A 12,000-nucleotide genomic window follows, 5' to 3' on the forward strand; every position below is an offset into this window, starting at 1 on the left:
TAATTGTTGTACAATATATTTATTTCTATTGCTTGTTAGCTTCACTTGTTAATTGGTGTACAGTATATTTATTTCTGTTGATTCTTAGCTTCAGTTGTTAATTGGTATACAGTATATTTATTTCTGTTGCTTGTTAGCTTCAGTTAATTGGTGTACAGTATATTTATTTCTATTGCTTGTTAGCTTCAGTTAATTGGTGTGCAGTATATTTATTTGTGTTGCTTGTTAGCTTCAGCTAATTGTTTTACAGTATATTTCTATTGCTTGTTAGGTTTAGTTGTTAATTGGTGTACACTATATTTCTATTGCTTGCTATCTTTAGTTAATTGGTGTACATTATATTTATTTCTATCACTTGCTAGCTTCAGTTGTTAATTGGTGTGCAGTATATTTATTTGTGTTGCTTCTTAGCTTCAGTTAACTTTTTTACAGTATGTTTATTTATATTGCTTGTTAGCTTCAGCTGTTATCGGTGTATACTATATTTATTTCTATAGCTTGTTAGCTTCGGTTGTTAATTCATGTATAGTATATTTCTTTCTATTGCTTGTTAGGTTCAGTTGTTAATTGTTGTACAGTATATTTGTATCGCTTGTTACCTTCGATTGTTATATGGTGTACAGTGCATTTATATCTATTGTTTTTTAGGTTCTGTTGTTAATTGCTGTCCAGTATATTTATCTCTATTGCTTGTTAGCTTCAGTTAATTGGTGTACAGTACATTTATTTCTATTGCTTGTTAGCTTCAGTTAATTGGTGTACAGTATATTTATTTGTGTTGCTTGTTAGCTTCAGCTAATTGTTTTACAGTATATTTCTATTGCTTGTTAGGTTCAGTTGTTAATTGTTGTACAGTATATTTGTATCGCTTGTTACCTTCGATTGTTATATGGTGTACAGTGCATTTATATCTATTGTTTTTTAGGTTCTGTTGTTAATTGCTGTCCAGTATATTTATCTCTATTGCTTGTTAGCTTCATTTATTAATTGGTATACAGTACATTTATTTATTTTGCTATTTAGATTCAGTTGTTAATCAGTGTATAGTATATTTATTTCTGTTGCTAGTTAGCTTCGTTTGTTAATTGGTGTACAGTATATTTATCTCTATTATTCATTAGCTTCAGTTATTAATTGGTGTACAGCATATTTATTTCTATTGCTTGTTAGCTTCAGTTGTTAATTGGTATACAGCATATTTATTTCTATTATAAAGCTAAATGGAGAATTCAGCAAAACAACAACAAAGCAACAAACAATAATCCACATGGGATCTTCACAATGCAGCCTTTATTCACCAAACTAGCAGCACTTTATTCAGTAAACACTTTTGTCTTACTAATGATTTCTTCAGACTTAGGTTCAGTTGTAAATTGCTGTACATTGTATTTATTTCCATTGCCTGTTAACTTCAGTTGTTAATTGGTGTACAGTATATTTAGTTATATTGCTTGTTAGCTTCAGTTGTTAATCGGTGTACAGTATATTTATTTCTATTCCTTGTTAACTTCACTTGTTAGTCTGTGTACAGTATATTTATTTCTGTCACTTGTTAGCTTCAGGTTTTAATTGGTGTACAGTATATTTATTACTATTGCTTGTTTGCTTCAGTTAATTGCTGTACAGTATATTTGTTTCTGTTGCTTGTTAGCTTCAGTTGTTAATTGGTGTACAGTACATTTATTTCTATTGCTTGTTCGGTTCAGTTGTTAATCAGTGTACAGTATATTTATTTCTATCACTTGTTATTTTTAGTTTGATTTACAGTATATTTCTATTGCTTGTTAGCTTCAGTTAATTGGTGTACAGTATATTTATTTCTATCGCTTGTTAGCTTCAGTTAATCGGTGTACGATATTTTTATTTCTGTTGCTTGTTACCTTCAGCTGTTAATTGGTGTGCAGTACATTTATTTCTATTGTTTTTTAGGTTCCGTTGTTATTTGCTGTACAGTATATTTATCTCTATTCCTTGTTAGCTTCAGTTGTTAATCGGTGTAGAGTATATTAATTTCCATTGCTTGTTAGCTTCAGTTGTTAATTGGTGTACAGTATATTTATTTCTATGGCTTGTTAGCTTCAGTTGTTAATTGGTGTACAGTATATTGATTTCTGCAATTGTTGGCTTCAGTTGTACAGTATATTTATTTTTGTTGCTTATTAGCTTCAGTTGTTAATCGGTGTACAGTATATTTATTGGTGTCACTTGGTAGCTTCAGTTGTTAATCGGTGTGCAGTATGTTTATTTCTGTCGCTTGTTAGCTTCAGTTGTTAATCGGTGTGCAGTATATTTATTTCTATTGTTTGTTAGCTTCAGTTGTTAATCAGTGTACAGTATATTCATTTCTGTTGCTTGTTAGCTTCAGTTGTTAATTTTTGTACAGTATGTTTATTTCTGTGCTTGCTAGCTTCCAGTTGTTAATTGGTGTACAGTATATTTATTTATGTTGCTTGCTTGCTTCAGTCAGTTGATGTACATTATATTTATTTATATCCCTTGTTAGCTACAGTTGTTAATTGGTGCACAGTATATTTCTATTGCTTGTTAGCTTCACTTGTTAATTGGGGTACAGTATATTTATTTCTATTGCTTGTTGTCCAGGTCCCCTTCAATAAACACATCACACCGAATGACATTTGATGACCTTTACTAAACTTCCATAACATAGCTTTGATAACCCACATTTATTAATCACAACTGAACACAGTATATTTGCTTTAATCACAGCATAAACATCCATGTAATATTAATCAGGACAGCGTGACCTACTCGTCCTGCCCTCGTAAGCAGCGTCCTTGCCTCTACTCACTTACTTTACTTCTGAAGCAGCATCCAAGACTCACTTCATACACCATTTACTGAATTACCTTCCACCAAATGAGCAGCATCCTTACCTCCACTTATTTAACATGCAGCCTCCAGCTGCTCACTTTCCTTTCCCAAACCCTTGAAATGAACATCCAAACACCAGAGGGGGGATCAGAAAAGGGCAGGCCTGCCCCTCTTCTCTGCCTACCCCATGTGACAAAATAGACATAATCCCTACTAATCCCCCACAAGAAAAGGGGAGGGAGGGTGGGTAGCAAGATCACGCCAAAATGTGATTACTTACCCAGCTACACTTGTCTACACTCCTTAAGCCCCTCCCCACCCTTACCTCATTTCCTCCCAAACATTCCTCCTTTCATTTAACCCTCTCCATTCCCAAACCCTCTAACTCCCACTAATATATTGATCTAACGCCCTCCTGATGATGCCCCAGGACAACTTGGTCTGTTACCAAACTTCATTTAGCTTCACTTGTTAATTGGTGTACAATGTATTTATTTCTGTCACTTGTTAGCTTCACTTGTCAGTTGGTCTACAGTATATTTATTTCTATTCCTTAGCTTCAGTTGTTAATTGGGGTACAGTATATTGATTTCTATTGCTTGTTAGCTTCAGTTGTTAATCAGTGTACAGTATACTTATTTATATTGCTTGTTAGTTTCAGTTGTTAATTGGTGTACAGTATATTTATTTCCATTGCTTGTTAGCTTCAGTTGTTAACTGGTGTGCAGTATATTTATTTCTACTGTGTGTTAGTTTCAGTTCTTAATCGGTGTATACTATATTTCTATTACTTGTTAGTTTAGTTATTAATTGGTGTACAATATATTTATTTCTATTCCTTGTTAGCTTCACTTTTTAACTGGTGCACAGTATATTTATTTCTATCACTTAACTTCAGTTGTTAATTGGTCCACAGTATATTTATTTATATTGCTTGTTAGCTTCAGTTGTTAATTGGTGCACAGTATATTTATTTCTATTGCTTCTTAACTTCAGTTGTTAATCGGAGCATAGTATATTTATTTATATTGCTTTTTAGCTTAAATTGTTATTTGGTGCACAGTATATTTATTTCTATTGCTTGTAAGCTTCAGTTTTTAATTGGTGTACAGTATATTTATTTCTATCACTTGTTAGCTGCAGTTGTTAGGTTACATTATATTTATTTTTATCACTTGTTAGCTTTAGTTGTTAATTGGTGTACAGTATATTTATCTCTTTGTTAGCTTCAGTTAGTAATTGGTCTACAGTACATTTATTTCTATTGCTTGTTGGGGTCAGTTGTTCATTGGTGAACAGTATATTTATTTATATTGCTTGTTAGCTTCAGCTTTTAATTGGTATACAGTGTATTTATTTCATTCCTTGTTAGCTTTATTTGTTTATTGGTTTACATTATATTTCTGTCGCTTCTTAGCTTCAGTTGTTAATTGGTGTGCAGTATATTTATTTCTATTGCTTGTTAGTTTCAGTTAATTGGGGTACAGTATATTTATTTCTTCTGCTTGTTAGCTTTGGTTGTTAATTGGTATAAAGTATATTTATCTCTATTGTTTGTTAGCTTCAGTTCGTTTATTTCTATTGCTTGTTAGGTTTAGTTAATTGGTGTACAGTGTATTTCTGTCACTTGTTTATTTCAGTTAGTAGGTGTACAGTGAATTTATTTCTATTGCTTCTTAGCTTCAGTTATTAATTGTTGTGCAGTCTATGTATCTCTTTTTTTTGTTAGCTTCAGTTATTAATTGGTGTACAATACATTTATTTCTATAGCTTGTTAGCTTCAGTTGTTAATTGGTGTACAGTACGTTTATCTCTATTGTTTATTAGTTCCACTTAATTAGTGTACAGTGTATTTATTTCTGTTGCTTGTTAACTTCAGTTATTAAATGGTGTACATAGGTTCATAGGTAGGTACTAGGCTATCGGCCCAAGGGCCTAGGTAAGCCTATCCAACAAGTTTCTCTGGCTTATGCCACCCAAGAAAGTTATTTTCCTGTGCCACTGTCGAGCGGAGACACAGAAGTGATCCCCAGGGTGTATTTCCTATTTCCCTTCCACTCATCAAGATTTTTCTTGGGGTGCTAATGAAGAACTTTGCTTGACATAGATGGGTAGCCTGTTCCAGAGTATGGAAAGTCTCTGGGACAGGAATCTATCCCTCCAGCATGTCCTGTTTATTGTGGTGACAAGGTTTAGGTCCCTAGAGTGTGTAGCTTGGAGGGATTGGGATTTCTTTAGGTGTAACATGTCCAACAGCTCTGGGTTTGACATAGCTTTATATGTTAGACAGAGATCACCTCGGAGTAGGCGATATGCTACGGAGTAAAGCTGGAGTTTTTTGAGGCAGTCAGTGTAGGGCATTTGTTTGAGGCCAGTAATCCTCTTTGTGAGGTACTTCTGTGGCCTTTCCAGCTGCTGCAGATGTCTTGTGAGGTACATTCCAAAAGGGGAGTTGTACTCTATAATGGGTCTAATGAGTGTCAAGTAGAGGGGAACAATGACCTCTTTTTTCCTGGATGAGAACCCTTTTATGATGAGGTATGCCACGTAGAAGAACTTCTTGACTACTGTGGCGATGTGACTATCAAAGGAGAGACTACTGTCCACCTGGGTCCCAAGGTCTCTTATCACACATTCGGTGTAAGTAGATTGCTGCCTATGTGGTAGTTCATGGGTACAGAGTTTTTACCAAAGGGGATGACACCACGTTTTGGCATTGAGCTTGAGGCCATGTCTCTGACACCAGGCATCTGTCTCAGCGAGGCCCTTCTATAGGATGTCCACATCATTTAGGGACTTGACTATGGCAAAAAAACAAAAGATGAGCCAGCAAACTGTGAGACAGTAAAATATATTTATTCAATGAAAAAAACAAACCGGTTTCGGCTGGTATACACCACAGCCGTCCTCAGTGTGACTGATATACATTGAAAGTAATCTTTTTATAAAAAGTAATTAAATTGAATCAAACCTGTGATTGGGTAATCAAAATTGTTCATTTAAACCAGGTGGGAATAAACCCCCCCAGTCTAACAGTCCACTTTTTTTCTTTAGAATCAAGAATGGAATGCCATCCTGCTTTATTGGATTTATTTCCTTTGATAATGTCAATGACAATAAAAATAAACTCAGCAGATGGATGTTTTATAGAGTGTTTGGATAGAGCACTACTTGTTTTTTTATTTCTCATATCACTAGTATGTTCAGAAATTCTCAGTCTGAATGGAGGTGAGGTTTGACCTATGTAAAAGGCACCACAGCTGCATGTAGCTAAATAAATCAGCCATTCACTGCTGCAATTGGCAAAGAAATTAGTGTTGTAGACTGTACCACAGTTCTTACTTGTGAATTGTTTAGACTTAAAAACCTTATTGCAATGGGTGCAATGACCACATGGGTAACAACCTGTGAGCACCTCCCCTGTTAGTGTAGTTTGTGCATCATAAGAAGAGACTCTAGAATGTGAATGTTTATAATGGTTGAAATATGAAGCTAAATTTCTGCCCTTACAAAATGAAAAGTAACATCTGTCTGGTAAAACATTATTAAGGTTGTGGTCACTTTGTAGGATATTCCAGTGTCTTTGTATACTGTTGATTAATAAATCAGAATTCCTACCATAAGTAGTCACTGACCTAATGGGTGATGTTCTCTGCTGCTCTTGTTATTTATAATTCAAAAGTTCTTCTCTGTTGAGTGTGTTGGCCCAATTGCTGTCCCTAAATCTATGAGTTAGATCCTGTCTGTATAGCTGAAAGGTGGAATCATGAGAACAAATGCATCTCATTCTAATGTACTGGGATTTGGGGATATTTCTTGTTATATGGGGTGGATGAAAGCTAAATGCATGGAGGAGGGTATTATATTGGGAATACTTCCAGAAAACTTCACTACATAATGTATGATCTAATTTCCTAGAAACAGTAACATCAAGAAACGTGATTGTGTTGAGATCAAAGTTAACCGTGAAGTGTAAACCCCATTTGTTTCCATTTAAATATTCGATGAATTCAAACAGATATTCTGTATCTGACCTCCATACCATCCAGCAATCATCCAAATAACGCCTCCATATGTCAATTTCTGTTAGATATAAATTATGACCTGCATCGTAAATGAGTAGTTCCTCAGCAAAGGCCATAAAGAGGTCAGCATAGATTGGGGCAAAGGATGCCCCCATAGCTGTGCCCTTAGTTTGCCAGTAACAGGTATCTTGACAGAAAAAGACATTATTGGTTAGCACATGCTCTGTCAGATCTAATAGAAATGAACTAAATGCTGGTTGATACAAATTTGATTTATTCAACCAGTAAGCAAGGGCCTGTAAACCAGCAGCATGAGGGATATTAGTATAGAGGGCACTAATATCTAGAGTACACATCAACCGTTCAGGTTCAAGTTGGGAATCTGAGATGATTTTGAGAAACTCAGTGGTATCTTGTATGTGTGACCTGACCCACCCCAATAAAGGTTTGAGTTGTTGGGTAAGAACTAGTGACAATGGTTCAGTAAAAGAGCCTCTTCCGGACACAGTTGGTCTACCTGGTGGATTGACAGGGTCCTTGTGTATTTTAGGCAAAAAATGAATGTATTGGCTCATAGGATCTTTAACAGTAAGATGTTGCATAACTTTATCATTAATGATGCCATTTTGCTTGGCTGACAAAAGGAATTCATCTATCTGTTTTTTAAACTTAAAGGTGGGATCCAAAGGCATCTCGAAATAGTACCGCCTATCATGAAGTTGTCTTTTGGCTTCAGCATCGTATTGGAGCCAATTCATTACCACTATGGCCCCACCCTTATCAGCAGACAGAATAACAATATCCTTATTGTTTTGTAATTCAGATAGTGCTTCCCTTTCGATCTTTGAGAGGTTGTTCCATTTGTAAGTCAACTCACCAGTATGATAATGTAAATCTTTGAGAACACTACTTTGAAATTGATGAACTATCGGATTCATGGGCGGCATATAACTGGATTTATGATAAGTAAAGTCCTGAAAATGCAACTTAAGGTTAATAAGTCTACAAAAAGCCATAACATCTTGTGCCAAAAAAGCTTCAGTAACCAAAAAGCCAGGAATAAAATTTAAACCTTTATTCAAAAGTTCAATTTGTGTGGTGGTCAAAATCACATCAGATATATTCAAAACATTGTCATTTGAAGTTATTTTTGAATTATCAATTTCAGTAGACCATTTATGTTGTTTATTTCTGGCATGTTTTCTGCCTGCTCTCTTGTATTTGGGCCTAAAGGGGCTGAACTATATGCCCTCTTCGGGGTTGGTGAGTCTGGTGTGTGCTGCATGTCTGTATCCATACATGAGGACAAGTCATCAGTAGATGACCCTGTGTCAATAGGTCACTTTTTCAAAATAGACCTTGGTCGTTTTCTTTTGGGAGTTCGAGTTTGAACTTGTTGAAATCTGACCTGTTTGCTGATACTGAAAGGGTTACCAAGCTGATAATCTGTTTGGTGCCTTTGACATTTTTTAATCGTCCTTGTTTTTAACTGTTCTTCAAGGCCAGAAAGGTCCTTGGCTAGTTTGTTAATATTGCTAATGAAAAAAGGCTGTCCCTCACATGTCTGTGCTTCAGTACATAATTTGGTAACTTCTACAATCTGTCAATCAATGACTCTATCATGAAATTTAGCCAGGGCTTCAATGAAGCCCATAGTGGCTTGTTGTTGGATGTCCACCCATTGTTTATTCAAGTCATCATCAGCCTCATTGACTAATGGTTGTGTTTTAATCCGTAATCCCCTTAGCCATATATGCTTTAAAAAGTTTTGAATGCCAGTCATGAGATCTGAGGGACCTCATACTCTTCTGTAGTTTATCAAAACATAAACCACAGCTTTATTCTGGGCCTAAAGTAACCCCGTTTTAAATATTGTCATTTGTAGTGCCCAGTCCAAAGACCCCCAAGTCTTCCCTTTCAGCTGACAAACCATTTAATATTTTGGATAGTTCCATTTTGAACCAAAGATTAAACGAAAGATGTCTGTTAATAATGGGTACCAACCATAAAAGTTGGTTTGAGAATCCTGGGACCCTTATTATGGATCCACTTGATAAAGCCTTCTAATATCCAGGTATACAAATTTTTGATGGCAATTTTAGCCCTTGCCATATATAATGGCAATGCTAAGCCGTATTGTTCCAATTAGTACCAAGTCCTTATATTTATAATAGAATGAACAATAGTAGCCCATGTACTGTTCTTGAGCCAAATGTTATGTGGCACACTTTATGATATTCAAGACAATGCTACGTCCATTCCAAGTCAAGCTGCCATACATATAGCTAGCCTCTGAATCATATAGTACAATGTTGGTCTAACTGTTAACCCAAAGTGCAGAAAAAATCTGTTCATCAGTATCAAAGATACCGTGAGCAATCAACCCTGGGGTCAAATGGGAATCAGAAGACAAACAGTGATAACACCCATCCCACACCTAGCATTCAATACTATAAAAAGAAAAATGAAACTATTTATGGTTTGGGGGACATCCAACAAAATATAAATATCCACTGCCAGTATCCGCTTAATTGAATATCAAAAATATGGTCTTGTCATCAAATGAAATCTTAGACGTGACCCCCATAGATTTAGTACTTGCCTGTATCTAAAGAAGGGGGGAAAAAGAGGCAGTCAATATACATATATGTACTATTATTATCACACTGACCTACTGTTATAAAAAAAGGATATTGTGTGTAATAAATAATCTAACACTTAAGTACCCTGATATATAAGGGGAAAAAGATTCACAGACCCCTAACCTGCTATCTATCTGCTATCTATTGAAATGGCTAACAAGATAGTCATCATATATATGTAAGCCCATAAAGTCAATACATTAGTTATAAACAATGTTAATATAGTGATATAGATATCAAATTCTGGACAAATATTATTTGAAAATGCTGCAATCATAACATGTATTTAGCGACATTAATTTCCGCCTTATTATATGTCCAAAAGATGAAAAACTAATAATACTTTAACAAGGAAGGTCCCAAATGGGTCAAACAGAATCTCGTGTTTCACAAAATGAACCTTCCAACAGATCCCTGGTATAATAAAGTTAGGAAATAAAACAGCCACACATATATATGACCAAGAAAAAGCTCCGTTCTTTAACCTAGTATTGGTCGCAATGTTAAAATGGTGACACAAAAAGCCAGAAAAACAGTTATAAAAAGAAAATTGTTGTAAACTCCTAATATATTTAACCAAAAATACACTTCGTTAATGCCCTTCAAAAATTATTAATTGCATTTATGTCTGCCCATAAAATATTGTATATCCTATGATCCAAAAGACCCGGAAAATGTTGGTAACCAAATGTTATATAAGTAAAAACACTTACTACATGACATATGATTCCATAATGATAATTTGCCTGTTATTAGTGTCCAAAAGCCTGAAGAAACAGGCTATACTTGAACATGAAAAGTCCCAACGTCACTCGGACCCTTGTGTCTCACGACAAATCATTCCAAACAAATCCCTTAGTCCAGATGTAATGAAGATAATCGGCCACACAAATGAGATCTTTAATCTCTTAGAAAAGCCCCCATTACCAATGGCAGCTCTGTTCCAGTTTCAACAGCAGGTCACGAAAAAATGGCAGCCAGGATGCAAAAACTCAGTCAAAAACCAATATACACCAGAAAAACATAAAGTCATCCAAAAGTTCGTGAGATGGTACAAAGCAGAACCACAAGTGCCCGTTTTTGTCCTGAAAGTAATCAGCCCAAAAAATAGTAAAAAATAGTAGTAAAAAACGACATTAGGAACACACAAAGTAAATTGAAAAAACGTCCCTAGATGGTCCGATTTTGATAAATAAAATCATGTTAAATGTAGACAAAACCCAAAAGGCTTATTATTTACCCAAAGTCAGAAAACGCCCAAAATTATAGAAGCCAACATAGTGATGATAATGGCCCTTGAAGACTCGTCTGGACTTGATTTCTCCTTTGTTGCTGAACTGCCTTGCATCAGATGCGGTCGTTCTGATAAATAAACGAAGTTTGCAATGAATCACTAAAATCCCATTAATGTAGCCAAGTTGTAGGAAAAAATAAATCCACTTCCCAAACAGCAAGTTTGGGTTCGTTTGAAGTGAGCTGCAGATAAGACATGCAGCTCAGACCAGTCTCACAGACACCCAGCAAGGGATGAAAAAAATCTGTGTTGCATCACAAAAAGGTCCCCCTGAATGAAAGGCAATTGCACGGCTCTTGTTGTGTCTTTCGGCTTTTCCCGGTTAGGGGTCGCCACAGCGGAACTCTGGTCCTCTAATGATTGGCAGTAGATTTTTACGTGCCAAGCTGCCAGCCCTGACGCACAACCTTCAATGAAGGTATGCCCATTCACGCATGTCTCCACACAGAAGGCGCTCTAGCTGCGAATCGAACAGGACAGCGTCTTACTGTGAGGCGCAATTGCATGGCTCTAATACAGTAAATTCCAAAAAAACAAAAGATGAACCAGCAAACTGTGAGACAGTAAAATATATTTATTCAATGAAAAAACAAACCGGTTCGGCTGGTATACACCACAGCCTTCCTCAGTGTAACTGATATACATTGAAAGTAATCTTTTTATAAAAAGTAATTAAATTGAATCAAACCTGTGATTGGGTAATCAAAATTGTTCATTTAAACCAGGTGGGAATAAACCCCCCAGTTTAACAATCCACTTTTTTTCTTTAGAATCAAGAATGGAATGCCATCCTGCTTTCTTGGATTTATTTCCTTTGATAATGTCAATGACAATAAAAATAAACTCAGCAGATGGATGTTTTATAGAGTGTTTCGATAGAGCACTACTTGTTTTTTTATTTATTTACTAACTCTATAACCATAAATTTGAATTTATGCTCCAACCCATTATTTTAAACATGTTGTGCTAATGCAGTTGTCTCATCTTCTCGATTGATGGCATAAATATGTTCCCTGACTCTTTCTCTCAAGGTCCTATTTGTCTTGCCTGTATAGAAGCTGCTGCATTTTATACAGTTCGCTAATATCTCTAGCAGCTTCTATACAGGCAAGACAAATAGGACCTTGAGAGAAAGAGTCAAGGAACATATTTATGCCATCAATCAAGAAGATGAGACAAATGCATTAGCACAACATGTTTTAAATAA

This window comes from Protopterus annectens, chromosome 16.part0 (genome assembly GCF_019279795.1).
Source record: "Protopterus annectens isolate FY-2018-M chromosome 16.part0, PAN1.0, whole genome shotgun sequence".
In the NCBI taxonomy this organism is placed as follows: Eukaryota; Metazoa; Chordata; order Ceratodontiformes; family Protopteridae; genus Protopterus; species Protopterus annectens.